Genomic DNA, 17,263 nt, shown 5'->3' with positions numbered 1-17,263 from the left:
TAAGATACACAACATAACAATGACCATTATCATGGACAGTCAATCTATTGTGTGGTCCATTCCTGTAGCATTTACTTACTAAGTATCAATAAAGGCCACGTCTCAATAAGCAACATCGCTAGCGACATCGCTGCTGAGGCACGACTTTTGTGACGTTGCTAGCGATGTTGCTGTGTGTGACATCCAGCAACAACCTGGCCCCTGCTGTGAGGTCGTTGGTTGTTGCTGAATGTCCTGGACCATTTTTTAGTTGTTGCTGTCCCGCTGTGAAGCACACATCACTGTGTGTGACAGCGACAGAGCAACAACTAAATGTGCAGTGAGCAAGGAGCCGGCTTCTGCGGACGCTGGTAACCACGGTAAACATCAGGTAACCAAGAAGCCCTTTCCTTGGTTACCCGATATTTACCTTCGTTACCAGCGTCTGCCGCTCTCACGCTGTCAGTGCCGGCTCCCTGCTCCCTGCTCTCTGCACACGTAGCAGACTACACATCAGGTAATTAACCCGATGTGTACTGTGGCTAGGTGTGCAGGGAGCCAGCGCTAAGCTGTGTGCGCTGGTAACCAAGGTAAATACCGGGTTGGTTACCCGATATTTACCATAGTTACCAAGCGCAGCATGCTTCCACGCGTCGCTTCTGGCTGGGGGCTGGTCACTGGTCGCTGGTGAGATCTGCCTGTGTGACAGCTCACCAGCAACCCGTGTAGCGACGCTCCAGCGATCCCTGCCAGGTCAGGTTGCTGGTGGGATCGCTGGAGCGTCGCTTAGTGTGACGGTACCTTTAGGTGGGCTTTGCACACTACGACATCGCAGGTGCGATGTCGGTGGGGTCAAATTTAAAGTGACGCACATCCGGCATCGCATGCGACATCGCAGTGTGTAAAGCCTAGATGATACGATTAACGAGCGCAAAAGCGTCGTAATCGTATCATCGGTGCAGCGTCGGCGTAATCCATAATTATGCTGACGCGACGGTCCGATGTTGTTCCTCGCTCCTGCGGCAGCACACATCGCTGTGTGTGAAGTCGCAGGAGTGAGGAACATCTCCTACCGGCGTCACTGCGGCTTCCGTAGGATATGCGGAAGGAAGGAGGTGGGCGGGATGTTTACATCCTGCTCATCTCCGCCCCTCCGCCGCTATTGGCCGCCTGCCGTGTGACGTCGCTATGACGCCGCATGACCCGCCCCCTTAGGAAGGAGGCGAGTCGCCGGCCAGAGCGACGGTCGCAGGGCAGGTGAGTGCATGTGAAGCTGCCGTAGCGATAATGTTCACTACGCCAGCTATCACACGATATCGTACCTGCAACGGGGGCGGGGACTATCGCGTGCGACATCGCAGCATTGGCTTGCGATGTCGCAACGTGCAAAGCCCGCCTTAGACTGTTCATTGATAGCACACCTCACGTTTTAGGCCTCGGTCACAGCAGAGCTCCTCTTTGTGTCATTAAGTGTTATATCTTGAAAGTCCAGCTATTCTAGGATTCTATCAAACATATTACTAAAACAAAATACATTTATATTTAGTCTAGGGTAAAATGAGCAGACAATGTTTATTTTTCATGCTTACTTTTCTTACGCATGCGACTTTGAACATTTTGTATGTATTTCAGTGTATTTCCACTAGGTGGAGCACTAACATTATTTTAAAGAATTGCGTAGATTCTCAGAAAATCGCATTTCCGCTCTTTTGTGCAATGTTTAAGACTCTGTTCACATCTGCATTATGGTTTCTGTAATAAAAAGAAACCATGACACGGTACTAAATCTGTTCCAGGATAGTACAAGAAACCTCTTATGTAATGGTTTTCGTTACTTGAGAAATCTGCAAAGATCATGGGTCTGCAATAGATCATGAAAGTTTCATGGTAGAGTGCATATTAGTAATTATTCACTGTAAACTGTCATAGATGACAGGACCGACAACTAGATGGTCTACTGCAGTAACTGTCTATGACAGTCATGGCGAACCTTTCATAGGACGAGTGCCCAAACTGTAGCACTAAACCCACATTTTTTCCCGAAGTGCCAACCAATCCTATTATGTAAATAATTGATTTTAATATTACCTTTGTAGTCTTCTCTTCTCCTCAGCAAGGGGCATCAAGCTCATGCGTGCTTACCACACATTGAAGCTCAGCTTCTCCCACTGCCCTTTCCAGACACAGCAGTTGGATTAATCTTTCTGGGAAAAAATTGCAGCATATTAGACAGACTGAGATTTTAGCATGAAATGCAATCAGATGTCACCCTGTAATCCACATCTACATTTCAAAGTCTGAACATCTTGAAATCTCATAAAGACGTACAAGTTGCTACTGTACCGCCTCAGCAGCGGCAGAACTGCTCGTATCCGGACGCCACTGTTCGTGGCTCGAGGGTCACCCGGGGCTAAAGGGGGTATATATTGTTCGTGACGCCACCCGTGGTGTGCGGTAATAGGGAGTACCGCCGCTGCCGTTGGGAGTACCCAGGGTGATGGAGTGGGGCAGCAAGATGCCGTTACCCTCCACGGGTAGGGAAAGGCCCCGGGACTCTGGATGGTGGAGTGGGGTGCAGGGGGAGCGCAGGCTCGCTGGTTGCAGGTGTTAATCGGGTACTCAGCAATAAAGCATACGCTGACAGCAGGGTAAACCAAGTCTCTGGGTGCCGCTGCCCTCTTGGGGAGCTTGTCTGGGTCCCGTCCCCTGCAGCACTGCCTGGTGGTCCATGACCTGCCTACTGGCACAGTATTTTTAGAGTGTCTTTTATGGCCCATCAGCTTGGAGCTTTCCATGCCCCACTCCCCACTGTGGCTAAGTAGAAGAGCCTGCTCTCAGGAGCTCACGCTTGGGATTTCAGTGGGCCGCTTGCTTTGAAAGCCCTGTCCCCCTCGTTGCGTTAGTGCCCCCTATATCTGAGCTTCGTGGGAACAGTCCATAGAGGCCCTGTCCTCCGCAAGTTAATTGCCGGGTTGCTTGAAGCTTCTCCCCGACCTAGGGTACATGTACCCCGTCGTGCCTTCGGTCCCGGACCGGTGATTAGGCTCAGGCTGATGACCATTTTCTAAGACAGGTCCCAGGCACCTAGCCTCAATCCCCTGCGACTGGGGGTCCAACTCCTCTAGGTCCAAACCACCGTCTGTGACCTAGTCTCCTTTCCCCTGGGAGCTACAACTCCCAGCTTCCTCAGAGCTCCTCTCAGCTCGAGGGCTACCACTCAACTAACTTGACACCTCCCACCTCCCTGCCTGACCCCTAGGTGAGTGGCCCTGTTCCAGCTTAACACTAGAAGTCCCAGAGAGGGGTCATTTAACATTTCTACCTTTGGAACCCATAGAGCTCGAAAATTCTGGGACTTCTAGTGTTAAGCAGCCCACTGGTGTGCCTGACGGGTTGTGGTGCAAGGTGTATCTAGGATTTGTGAATGCTGGTGGAGGAAGTACTGCAGGTTGGGTTCCCAGAACCATGGGGGTTTGAGTCCTGCATGGGGAGAGAAAGATTGTGCAGAACCCTGTGACGACCTGACTAGTCCAGGGTGTCACACTACCCTCCCCTTTCATTGTGTAGTTATGTCCCCCTTCCTGGGCTACTTCCTGGTAAACATGCCCCCCATCCTGATATATATTTTCTACATTCTGGTATCTTAGTCCCCATCATGGCCCCACCCTGGTAAATGTACCCCATCCCAGCATATTCCCCATCCTGGTAAATATTCCTCATCCTGGTAAATGTTCCCCCATCACGGCATGTACCCCATTTCTGGTAAATGTACTCTATCATGGTAAATGTTCCTCCATCCTGGTAAATGTACCCCATCCTAACATGTTTCCCGATCCCGGTAAATGTCCCCCATCCTGGTAAATGTACCCCATCCTGGCATGTTCCTGCATTCTGGTAAATATCCCCATTTCTGGTAAATGTACCCATCCTGGCATGTTCTCACTTCCTAGTAAATATCCCCCATCCTGGTCAATGTCCCCTATCCTGGTAAATGTACCCCATCCTGGTAGATGTCCCCTTTCCTGGTAAATGTATCCCATCCTGGCATTTTCAAACTTCCTGGTAAATGTCCTCCATCCTGGTAAATGTACCCCATCCTGGTAAATGTACCCCATTCTGGTAAATGTTCCCCAATCCTGATAAATGTTCCCCATCCTGGTAAATGTAGCTCCTCCTGGCATTTTCCCCCATCCTGGCTAATGTACCCCATCCTGGTAAATGTACCTAATCCTGGTAAATGTTCCCCTTGCTGGTAAATGTACCTCATCCCGACATGTTCCCCCATCTTGGTAAATGTTCCCCCATCCTGGTAAATGTAGCCCAACCTGGCATGTTCCCCCATCCTGGTAAATGTACCCAATCCTTGTAAATGTGCCCCATTCCGGTAAATGTCCCCCTTCCTGGAAATGTACCTCATCACGACATGTTCACCCATCCTGGTAAATGTCCCCCTTCCTGGTAAATGTCCCCCTTCCTGATAAATGTACCCCATCCCGACATGTTCCCCCATCCTGGTAAATGTTTCCCTTTTTGGTAAATGTACCCCATCCTGGCATGTTTCCTCATCCTGGCATGTTGATGTTTCCCCATCCTGGCATGTTCATGTTTCCCCATCCTGGCATTTTCATGTTCCCATATCCTGGCATGTTTCCACATCCTGGTATGTTTCTGTACCCCCATTCTGGCATGTTCACCCATCCTGGCATGTTCATGTACCCCCATCCTGGCATGTTTCCCCATCCTGGCATGTCTCCCCATCCTGCTAAGTTTATGTTCCCCCATCCTGGCATGTTTCCCCCATCCTGGCATGTTTATGTACCCCCATCCTGGCATGTCTTCCCCATCCTGGCATGTCTCCCCCATCCTGGCATGTCTCCCGCATCTTGGCATGTTTCCCCCATCCAGGCATGTTTCCCCCATTCTGGCATGTCTATGTATCAACATCCTGGCATGTTTCCCCATCCTGCCATGTCTCCCCATATTGCCATGTCTCCCCATGCTGCCATGTGCCCCCATGCGGCCATGCTTCCCCATCCTGCCATATTTCCCCCAAGCTGCAATGTTTACCCCATGCTGCCATGTTTCCCCCATCCTTGCATGTTTCCCCCATGCTGCCATGTTTCCCCATGCTGTCATGTTTGTTTCCCCTATGCTGCTATGTTTACCCCATGCTGCCATGTTTCCCCATGCTGCCATGTCTCCCCCATGCTGCGCCATGTTTCCCCCATGCTGCCATGTTTCCCCCATGCTGCCATGTTTCCCCCAGGCTGCCATGTTTACCCCATCCTGCCATGTTTACCCCATGCTGCCATGCTTCCCCCATGCTGCCATGTTTCCCCCATGCTGCCATGTTTCCCCCATCCCTGCATGGTACATCTCAGAGGAGTCCGAGGCAAGACCCTCATATGTCTCATTATCTATTAGGTTAGAATAACACATTGTACAGTCTTGTTGATAATTCTTTAGTACAAGATTGCCACCCTTATCAGTTGGCTTTTATATTAGATTTTCATTTTTCTGTAATCCCTCAAGTGCTTTTGTCTCCTCACAAAGTCAAATTTGAAACCAGTTCTGGATTGATGCTACTAATTTTGCATAGGTCCCCGCCGACTCGTGATATAAAGTTATCAATAACACTGGGGAACGCAATTTTTTAGGAGTTAGGTCAGACAACTCTTCTTAATTAATTTTTGGATGCTGAATCCAGAAATGATCTCAGTTTTTCTCTATCACGTCAAGTTTTTGAACTATAGGATTTTTGTCTTCTCAAAAATATGTAAACTACTGTACCTAAAAAGTGTTGTTTTTTTAAATAGTACAAATATGAACAAAAAATGAAATATATAAGAAATAGGCATGACAAATATGTTTTTTAACACTACCATGTTTTTTACAATGGATATATATATATATATATATATATATATATATATATATATATATATATATGCAAGTATTTAAGGTAAAAATGTACATTTATAGCTTTTTCTGGAGTGTTTAACTTGAGGACAATCACGTTTGATGCTCCAGCAATAGTCAGCCATCATATGTACATCCCATCTACCCTGGTAACGGTCTTCCATAACCTTCAAATCTTGGTGAAATCGTTCACCTTGCTCATCGCTAACAGCACCAAGATTTTCTGGAAAGTTGGCAAGATGGCAATGCAGAAAATGTAGTTTAATACTCATGTTGCAACCAAGCGCTTTGTAGCTCTCCAATAGTTTCTGAACAATTTCTTTGTAATTACTTGCACGTGTATTTCCAAGACAGTTCTTGACGACGTCTTTGAATGATAACCAAGCATTCTTCTCAAGATCTGACATAGTCCCGGTGAAATGTTCATCTTTGATGAGCTGTCGAATTTGTGGACCATCAAACACACCAGCCTTGATTTTTTCAATGGACAGTCCAGGAAGTGCCAACATGATGTACTTAAAACAGTCGCCGTCAGTTGGCAATGCTTTTACAAATTGCTTCATGAGACCTAGTTTTATGTGCAGAGGTGGGAATAGTATATTCTTCCTGTCAACAAGTGGCTGATGTAGAATGTTAGGATTTCCAGGTTTAAGACCAGATCTTGGAGGCCAATTCGACTCAACCCAATGCTTTCCTCGAGCTCTGCTATCCCACATACAGAGAAAGCAGGGATACTTTGTGTACCCACGTTGCTGACCAAGAAAGAAGCAAACCATTTTAAGGTCAACACAGATGATCCAATTGTGTGTGTCATGTTTCAATAACTCAATAACTCTCTTTACATCTCCATGTTCTTCACGAAGAGAGACAGAATGCCCAATAGGGACTGCACCTAATAAATTGCCATTGTGTGGAAGGACACACTTAAGACTGCGCTTTGAGCTATCAATAAACAGTCGCCATTCATTTGGATTGTACATTAAAAGCCCTAATTCTTGTAGTAAACCAGGAATATTATGGCAAAACACAAAACCGCTGTCACACCGAAAGTACTGCAAAAATGTACTTTCTCTAGTACGAAAGTATGATACCTTCGCTCCTTGTTCAAGTAACTGTTTCTCATTCAGCCTTTATGCTAGTAATTCTGAAGCTTTTTTTGATAAGCCCAATTCACGTGCTAAATCATTTAACTCGTGCTGATCAAATCCCTTACGAACTGAATCCTTGTGAATTTCAAATTCTGCATCATTGCTGTCACTGTGTTCGTCAACATCACTCAGAACTTCTAGAGATGGTAGCTGCTCGAAAACTGGCACTGGAATTTCAGCTGAATGAGGCATTGGTCTGATAGCTGACGGTAGATTCGGATATTCTATTTTACTTTTATTTCTCTGTTATCCTGATGTTTTCACTAAACAGAAGAAACAGTCTGTGGAATGACTTTTTTGCTCTCTCCACACCATGGGGATACCAAATGCCAACTTTTCACGTGTTCCTTTGGTCCACATCCGTAAACTCTCGACACACTGCTTGCACACTATGTGAGGGGCCCATGGCTTATCTTGATCACCGAGTTTTACTTTAAAATATGCAAAATATGCTTGTTTGACAAATGCACTGATGTTTGCCCTTTGAACTGGAATGGTGAAAACACCACAAATATAGCAGAAGGAGTCAGGGTTGTTTAGGCATTTACGACGAGAGGAAGAAGGAGCAGACATGATCTGAAACAAAGGAAATATGTACATAAGTAAATAAAACACTGAGATGGAAAGTTACAAGCTTTGAAAACTAACAAAGAAAAAAATCATAAAAGATATATAAATTACAACTAAGTGCCCAATGTAAAGAGAAAAGCTATCACAAATCCTATTTATTCCTACTATGATACATTTTTTGTGTAAAGATATTGATAATTATGACGTATTGGGAGCTGCACACACCTCTCACCACACTGTCCCAGTTGTGACTACTCTTACAAGTTGCCACGTAGCTCTATATGAGTCGAATTGTACTCAGATAACAAGTCTTATTACAGAAATCAGTGCAATTGTGCTTATATGGCAGGTAAGTTGAGGAGGAAAAACTTGACGTGATAGAAAAAAACTGACTACATTTTTGGAATCAGCATGCCAATTTTAGTATAAATCAGCTCAAAAACCTAACTCAACAGAAATTTTTTTTCAAATTGTTCCCCAGTGTAATGGACATATTGCTCTGTGGGGGCATCTTAGTACTCTTGTTTCAGGGATCCGTAAAAGGGCCCATGCCTTTCCCCTTTTCATTTTCTTTGAGGAGTCCTACAAGGGCCTGATATGCCTCCATATCATACTCACTTAGGCCCTACTTGAGGCATTGTTCCCTATTGTTATGGGTAAAAAAACCTTTCTCCATGGCTCTTTTGTAACACATTATATTCTTCCCTAGTAAGGGTGTGCTCCAAGAGAGTAAAGATTTGTCCTCCATTCAGTTGATTTTGTTCGTTAGGAAGTATCTTCCCGTATCTTGAAGATACCTTCCGAGCCCTCCTCAAAAAAAAAGGATAATCCAAAGGCTGACAATGAGGTAGATCAACTTGTACTCAGCAAATCCCCTCTCTGTGCCAAACGCCCCTTTCATCTTACCATCTCTGCCTGTTGGGTGGGTCTCCCTCTGATTTTAGATTTATTTTTATGCCTTATATCAGGCTTATCAGTATCTGATGAGTCAGCCTTTGATGAAGGGGTGTATTGTTCTTTTCCCACACTAAAATTGTATGCCTGATTATCCTTACATTGTTTTGGTCCCTTTCCTTTAGGAATCCTTTGTATTTTTCTGCAGACGTCGTTGGGTATTCTCACGTCTTTTCAAATCAAAATCTGCTTTGAATTCGAGGTTGTTGTCTATCTGAGTATTCAATTTAGTGGCTGACTTTTCTACAGTTTTTTTCTCGTCTTCCAATAAGATCTACATAATTCCGATAGATGATCAGGATTACGGGTTCTAGGTGATGGCTAAACGTTAATCGTCAATACCTTGGGGATAATCCTGTTTTTAATATAATTTTCTAGAGCCTTTACCTCCTACAGGGATAGGTAATGTATAAATTGTTAAACAGTGTTTTAACGGAGAGATTGCTACTGCCCTCTGGTGGGGTACTAGTACAGAAGGCCTCCAGCCAAGGGACAGAGTTAATTGTGCCTGATAAAAAAAACTAACCATACTAATCAAGTACTAGACATGAAGTTATTGGTAACCAGGAGGTTCAGAGTATGAAGAGTTATATATATCAACCTCAAATAAGAAATGGATAAAACCACTTTTATTAATTACTATATTAAACAGATTGGATTAACAATACATATAAATACATAAAACACAATGTGATCAATACACAGATACTATCCTATCCCTGATTGTGCACCTAAGCAAAAATATACCCTGCCAGTGGAGGATTTTTACCCTAAGATAATGGTGACCTGCTCCACGGCGGCTGCCCCTTACTGGCCCTGTATTGCCCTATTGCTTCAATGAATTATTAGCAAACAGTATAGAATGGGTCTTATAATGGAATAGATGTGGGGTGCCTCGACTCACTTCCTCTAAGGCTATGTGCGCACGTTGCGTACAAGCCCTGCAGAAATTTCTGCAGCGATCTGAAGAGCACATGTGCGCTTTAGATCGCTGCAGAAATGTCCGTAGTGAGCGCCGATTCCATGCGCTCTGCCTGCAGCTCCTGCCATAGACCGTGCAGGAGCTGCCGGCAAAGCGCAGGAAAGAAGTGACATGTCACTTCTTTTTGCGCAGCGCTTCGGCAGTAGCCGAAGCGCTGCGCTCTTAAACGCCACGTGCGCACGGCCCCTGCACAGTCTCCATAGACTGTGCAGGGGACGCAGGACGCATGCAGTTACGCTGCGCTACAAAGCGCAGCGTAACTGCATGTTTTTACGCGACGTGCGCACATAGCCTAAAGGTTCAGCAGGAGACTGATGCATAAAGATGACCAATCGGTGATGTCCAATTAGTGTGATTGAAGGCACTATGATGCCGTGCCACCATTAAAATAGCCCACCCTGGGTGAGAAGTATTTTACTTCCCGTGCACAAAGCATACATCCGGCAAACATTCCTCATACCAGTATGGAGCGCATATATAGAGTGCACAGTTAGATTTCTGCACGTGTCTAGAAGTTACAGTAAGAGCGCTCCACCATGGAACACACACAACTCAGACGCGCGTCAGTGCCACAGGCCCCATTTTGCATTTGAATTTTCTCCAGTGTAGAGCACACAGCCAGGTCACTGAGAGCAGGGCACCATTATCTTAGGGTGAAAATCTTCCTCTGGCAGGTAGGGTGCATTTTTGTTTAGGTGTATATTGTATTTTATGTATTTATATGCATTGTTAATCTAATCTTTTTAATATAGTCATTTATAAAATTGATTTTATTCTTTTCTTTTTGGGGGTTGATATATGTAAGTCTTTGTGTTCAAAATTGAACCAAAACTGATATCAGAGTTTCCTCCTGTACATCTGTTGCTGGCTGTATTGCCATGCCTCCTGGTCATTTTGGCTAGACTTCACACTGCCTGCAGGTCCTTTCCCACTTTGAGAGTCAGGAATTAAGAGTTTCTCTTCTACTTCTGTTGCTGGCTGTATTCTCATGCCTCCTGGTCTTTCCCACTTTGATACTCATGAATTAAGAGTGTGTTTAAAATTGAACCAAAAATTTAATCAGAGTGTCTCCTGTACATCTGTTGCTGGCTGTATCGTCATGCCTCCTTCTCCTTGGCGATTTGGTGGACTGAATGCCTGTGTCCACAATAATTGTCTACGGGTGACCCCAGTGCCTCTTCCCCTGTGCTACCTGGTTAATCCCCTATTTAGGACATAGGCATGGATGTCTCATGCCCTGAACCTGTCTTTGCAAATCTGCAAGCACCATTAAGAACCACGTCCACTTCCTTGTCAAAGCACAGCGTCCAGCTGTCTTTACCCTAGGCCTTGAAAAGCAATGAAAATACGCAGCCACCCACCCACAGATCAAACACTAAATGGCCACATTTCCAAACTGGCTCCCCTTTAAATGTTGGCTTTTAGGCTTGTGGACAGTGAGACTTTTCGCAACCTCTTGGTGGCGGACGTCCATCAGTACTTGGTCCCCAGCCATCACTATTTCTCCTGATGTACCGAACCCACCTTCCACAACCTCATGTCCCATAAAATCAAACATGCCTCATAGTCATTTTGGCTAGACATCACACTGACTGCAGATCCTTTTCCACTTTGAGAGCAATTAATTAAATTAATCTGTTACCAGGTTTTTCCCCTATAAGCTGCGGCCACCACTAGTAATCTCTTATATACAGCATTCTAGAATGCTTTATATAAGTGCCCAGACCGATCTGTACAACGTAAAAAAAAACATCATTATACTCACTCATGGGACGGCGAGGTGCAATGGTCTTGGTCCAGTACCTCTTCTCTTCCTTCCATCGCTGTCCTCCTTCATAGCTCCGTGTGGATGATGCATCCTACATCATCCCCACAGAGGCCTCCATTGCGCTAGTCCGCATGCGCACTTTGATCTGCCCTGCTTAAGGTAGAACAAAGTACTGTAATGCACAGGTCAAAGACTGCCCGTACATGCGCACTACAATGCAGATTGAAGCGTGCATGCACGGGAACGCAACGGAGGCCTCTGTGTGGATGATATAGGACACGTCATCCACACGGAGCAGGGAAGGAGGACGGTGACTTACAGAATAGATGAGGCGCTGGACCCGAGCCCAGCAACGCCCATCGGACTGGACCACCCCGCAGTTGAGTATAATAAAGATCTTTTATACAGAATGGCCTAGACACTTATATACAGTGTGACGTAGCGACCACCAACGTGGTAAATGGTCGCTATATGTCACAGTGGAGAAGGTATCTGCGATATCTAGACGAAAAAAGTTGCTATGGGACTTGTAGTCCACAAAGGCTTCTTGCTACACATAAGGGTCAGGTTCCCTTTAATAATCCCAAGGTGCTCTGCAGGGCTGAGATTCACAGACCTCCACCTGTGGGTGTGGCTCGAGGGGTTAAAGCAATCCAGTCTCACAACCTGGGTGGAGTGTGTCTAGGGCAGTCTAGATAGAGACTAGCTCTAGACTTCCAGCGTGTGTGCTGGGAGAGAGTGAGAGCAGAGCCGAGAACTCTGCAGGGAGCAACCTGTGTGGAGGCTGAGCACAGGACTCCGTTATTAAGACTGAGGTGAGTGCAGCCAGACGAGGGCTGTAAGGCCGAGCCTCTCCTGGAGGAGACCCAGACCCAGTGGTCTGCAGAGGGCCATGGGGCCACGAGGGAACCTCAGCTAGAGGTGTCTGCTGGCAGGGGCCAGAGAGTAAGGAAAGTGGTTAACTTCCACTATGAACTTGTAATAGAGTCTGCTCTGTAAACTGCAGAGCCGGAAGCCTGGAAAAGCTCCAGGCCGGCGTGGAGCGCTTATAAGTTTGTGGACCCTCCTGGAACAGCCAAACGGGGCATCGTAAGACCGTCTCCTACGGCAAGGGGTGCCTGTGTGACGGGGACCCGTATGGACGGTGCATAACTGTCAGGGCCAGGCGGTCGGGCAGATCCAGGAGGTGGATCCACTGGGCCGAACTCTAAGATGGTGGTAAGGAGTCCGGTAGCTGCAGCAGTATGGGCAGTAGAACAGTCCGTGCAAGTGAAGGTACCGAAGAAGTCCCTGGGACCACGGAGTCACGGATGGTAGTCCGGGTGACGTAGCTCAGGTTCGGAAGCCGAGATGATGTCAGGCGGGGTCCGGAACCTTTTGGAGCGAGATGACGGGTCACTGCAGGGATCCGAGATGGTACGGACTGTCAGATGGCAGACGGACAGCGTGCGGGGTTCGGGATTCAGCAGGCCCGGCTGGCGAGGCAGGATCAGCTCTAGAAGAGAGATACGTGAGTATGGCAAGACGACACAAGGAGACCTGACTCCTAGCTTGGAAAACACGAAGATCAGGCCCCGCCCCCTTGGACACTAACCCCCTTTATACCCTGTACCTGTTCAACCTCATTTCCTGTTAATGGACGCTGGCCCTTTAAGAAAGGGTCAGTGACCGCGCGCGCGCCCTAATGCGCATGCGCGCCGCCCGGGTGCCAGAAGCCAGGGAAGGAGGCTGAGAGGAGGACGCAGGGGAGCCGGCCAGATCCTGGGAAGCCGTCGGGCGCCGGAATCGGGCACCAGGGGGCCTGGGAAGGACGGGCACCGGAGGCTGGAGAGCGGGGAGCGTGGCAGGTGAGCCGGGGAGCGGGGGTGAGGACCCGGGGAGCGTGACAGTACCCCCCCCCCACGCCCCCCTCCCCGCAACCGGGACATGAAGGCACGGATCAGAGGAGTGCCCACGTTCTCCCTGGGCTCCCAGGACCTATCCTCAGGACCATACCCTTCCCAGTCCACCAGGAAGAACTGTCGACCACGTACGGTCTTCATGGCCACGATATCCCTTACCGCATAGATGTCGTCATCGGCTATAGGAGGAGGAGCCGAACTGGCAGCAGCGGAGAAGGGACCAAGGACAACCGGCTTGAGCAGGGAGACGTGGAAGGAGTTGGGTATCCTCATCGTGGCCGGGAGCTGGAGCTTGTAGGAGACCTCATTGATTTTGCTGAGGACTTTAAACGGCCCGATGTAGCGAGGACCCAGCTTGTAGGATGGAATCTTCAACCGGATGTACTGGGAAGCAAGCCAGACTAGATCTCCAGGAGAGAAACACGGAGGGTCCAGACGCCTCTTGTCAGCGTGTTTCTTCATCCGCTGGGAAGCGCGTCCAAGGGACGCCTTGACAGAGTCCCAAATGGTAGCGAAGTCACGGGCTACAGTATCAGCCGCAGGGACATCCGAAGAAGGGGATACAGGCAATGGGACGGAGGGCTGAAGTCCGTAAACGACATGGAAGGGAGATTCGGAGGACGACTCACTGATGTGGTGGTTATGTGAGAATTCAGCCCAAGGCAGAAGCGTGGACCAGTCGTCGTGATGGGCGTTGACATAGTGACGTAAGAAGGAGGTCAAGATTTGATTGACCCTCTCCACTTGGCCATTAGACTGAGGATGGTATGCAGATGAAAAGTCCAGAGTCACTCCCAGATGTGTGCAGAGCGCCCTCCAGAAGCGGGAGGTGAACTGAGTTCCTCTGTCGGACACGATGTGGGATGGAAAGCCATGCAAGCGGAAGATGTGATGTATATAGGCTTCCGCGAGTTCCTGAGCAGAGGGCAGTCCAGCCATAGGGACGAAGTGAGCCATTTTGGAGAACCGGTCCACCACGACCCATATGACCGTGTGTCCGGAGGACAATGGCAAGTCAGTAATAAAATCCATTGCTATGTGTTGCCACGGAACTGAGGGTATCGGCAGAGGCAGAAGACGGCCATAGGGCAGGTGTTTGGGCGTCTTGTTCCTGGCACAAGAGGAGCAGGCAGAGACAAAAGCAGCGACGTCCGTGCGAAGGGATGGCCACCAGTAATGGCGTACAATCGCACCCCATGTTCTCTTCTGGCCTGCATGGCCGGCTGTTTTTGAGGCATGGCCCCAGTGTAACACTTTTTGTCTGTCAGTCTCAGAGACATAGGTCTTTCCGGGCGGTATCTGGGCCAGGGTGACAGGGGCCACCGGAATGATCTTGCTAGGAGAGATGATAGGTTGGGTAGTCTCTTCCTCCTGCTCCATGGGCATGAAAGACCTAGACAAGGCATCAGCGCGTACATTTTTGTCCGCGGGTCGGAAATGGAGCTGGAAGTCAAACCTGGCAAAGAATAAGGACCACCTGGCTTGCCGTGGGTTCAGTCGCTGAGCGGACCGCAAGTATTCCAGGTTCTTGTGGTCCGTGTAGATAATCACGGGGTACACTGCTCCTTCCAGGAGGTAGCGCCACTCCTCCAGAGCCAGTTTGACTGCCAATAATTCTCGGTCACCGATGGTGTAGTTGCGTTCAGGCGCTGAGAAGCTCTTGGAGAAGAAACCGCAAGTCACCATCTTCCCGGAGGAGGACTTCTGCATGAGCACTGCTCCGGCTCCCGAGGAGGAGGCATCCACCTCCAAGGTGAACTGGCGGTTTAACTCCGGACGGTGGAGTACAGGAGCGGAGGCAAATGCTCGCTTCAGTGAGCAAAACGCGGCGTCGGCCGCAGGTGACCAGTCCTTTGGATTAGCCTCCTTTTTGGTCAAAGCGGAGAGAGGAGCAGTCAGGGCAGAGAAGTGAGGGATAAACTGGCGGTAGTAGTTGGCGAATCCCAGGAACCGTTGGATTGCCTTCAGTCCAGAAGGGGGAGGCCAGTTGAGTATGGAGGAGACCTTCTTTGGATCCATTTGCAGTCCAGTACCCGAGATGATGTATCCCAGGAAAGGAAGAGAGGACTGCTCAAAGACACACTTCTCATATTTGGCGTAGAGACGGTTCTCTCTCAGTCTTTGTAGAACCAGCTGTACGTTCTCTCTGTGGGTCTGGAGGTCCGGAGAGTAGATAAGGATGTCATCCAGATAAACTACTACACAGATGTAGAGGAGGTCCCGGAATATGTCGTTCACCAATTCTTGGAAGACTGCTGGTGCGTTACACAAGCCGAAGGGCATCACGCAGTATTCATAGTGCCCATCGCGAGTATTAAACGCGGTCTTCCATTCGTCCCCAGAGCGGATACGAACTAGGTTGTAGGCACCCCGCAGATCCAGCTTGGTGAACACACGGGCTCCTCTGAGCCGGTCGAACAATTCGGGGATGAGCGGCAGAGGGTACTTGTTTTTGACGGTGATCTGATTCAGACCCCGGTAGTCGATGCATGGGCGTAGGTCACCCTCTTTCTTCTTAACGAAGAAGAAGCCTGCTCCCGCAGGAGAGGAGGATCTCCGGATGAATCCCTTTGCCAGGCTCTCTGTGATGTAGGTAGACATGGCCCTGGTTTCGGCGGGAGACAACGGATATATCCGTCCTCGAGGTGGTGTTGCTCCTGGGAGCAGGTCGATGGCACAATCGTAGGGACGGTGTGGCGGAAGTACCTCAGACTCCTTCTTGTCAAAAACGTCTGCGAAGGACCAGTAGGCCGAGGGCAGTTCCGGTAGGTTCTCTGGAACCGGAGGTCGTCGGATGGGTTGTATGGACTTCAGACACTTCTCATGACAAGCAGGACCCCATCGGGTGATTTCGCCAGTACCCCAGCTGACTGATGGTTCGTGAGTCCGCAACCAGGGAAGTCCCAGCAGGATTTGATGGGACATGTGTGGAAGGACGTAGAGAGCGATGTTCTCGGTGTGCAGGGCACCGATACGCAGTTCGACCGGTCTGGTGACCCAGGAGATGGTATCAGAGAGGGGTCTCCCATCCACAGAGGCAATCACTAGGGGCTTCTCGAGTGGAGTAACAGGCAGCTGGTACTTGTCCACAGTGGCCTGCTGGATGAAATTGCCTGCTGCTCCAGAATCGAGGTATGCCTCAGCCGTGAAGCGCGTCTCTCCCGTTGACACTTGCACAGTCCACATAACCGGGTCTGAGAGAGTCCCAGCACCTAGGGTGGCCTCTCCTACCAACCCTAGGCTTTGGAGTTTCCCGGCCTTTCCGGACAGGAGCGTAGGAGGTGTGTGTCTTCTCCGCAGTAAAAGCAGAGACCCTTGGCGAGCCGCTCTGCTCGACGTTGTTCAGACTGTCGTACTCGGTCGATCTGCATGGGCTCGTGGACGGGAATCCCAGCTGTTGATGACTGAGAGACGGAGGGCTTCTGTGGGGGAGAAGAATGCCGTACCGGACGCCTCTCACGAGACAGCTCTTTGGAGCGCTCCTGAAAACGAAGGTCCACTCGAGTTGCTAGGGCAATCAGAGCATCTAGGGTGGAGGGCACGTCACGACCCGCCAACTCATCTTTGATGCGACTCGAGAGTCCTTCCCAGAAGGCGGCTGTTAGGGCCTCATTATTCCACCCGAGTTCGGAAGCCAAGGTGCGGAAACGGATGGCGTATTGGCCCACCGTCAGTGTTCCTTGACGTAAGCGGAGAAGGGATGAAGCAGACGCAGAGGCGCGTCCCGGCTCGTCAAAGGTGCTGCGAAAGGCCTGCAGGAACTCTTGAAGATCCTTGGTCATAGGGTCCTCCTTCTCCCACAAGGGATTCATCCACGCCAGTGCCTCGCCCTCGAGGTGAGACATGATGAAGGTGACCTTGGCTTGGTCGGAGGCAAACAAGTGTGGTAGCTGCGTGAAATGAAGGGAACATTGGTTTATGAAGCCCCTGCAGGTCTTGGGATCTCCGGCATAACGAGGTGGTGAAGCCAAACGGAGTTGGGAAGCATTCGAAGAGGCTGCCACGGGTGCGGGAGTCGTGGATTGACTAGTGGAGGCCCGGA

The sequence above is a fragment of the Anomaloglossus baeobatrachus genome, chromosome 1 (assembly GCF_048569485.1).
Source record: "Anomaloglossus baeobatrachus isolate aAnoBae1 chromosome 1, aAnoBae1.hap1, whole genome shotgun sequence".
Lineage (NCBI taxonomy): Eukaryota > Metazoa > Chordata > Amphibia > Anura > Aromobatidae > Anomaloglossus > Anomaloglossus baeobatrachus.
Note: the sequence above shows the minus strand (reverse complement) of the source record.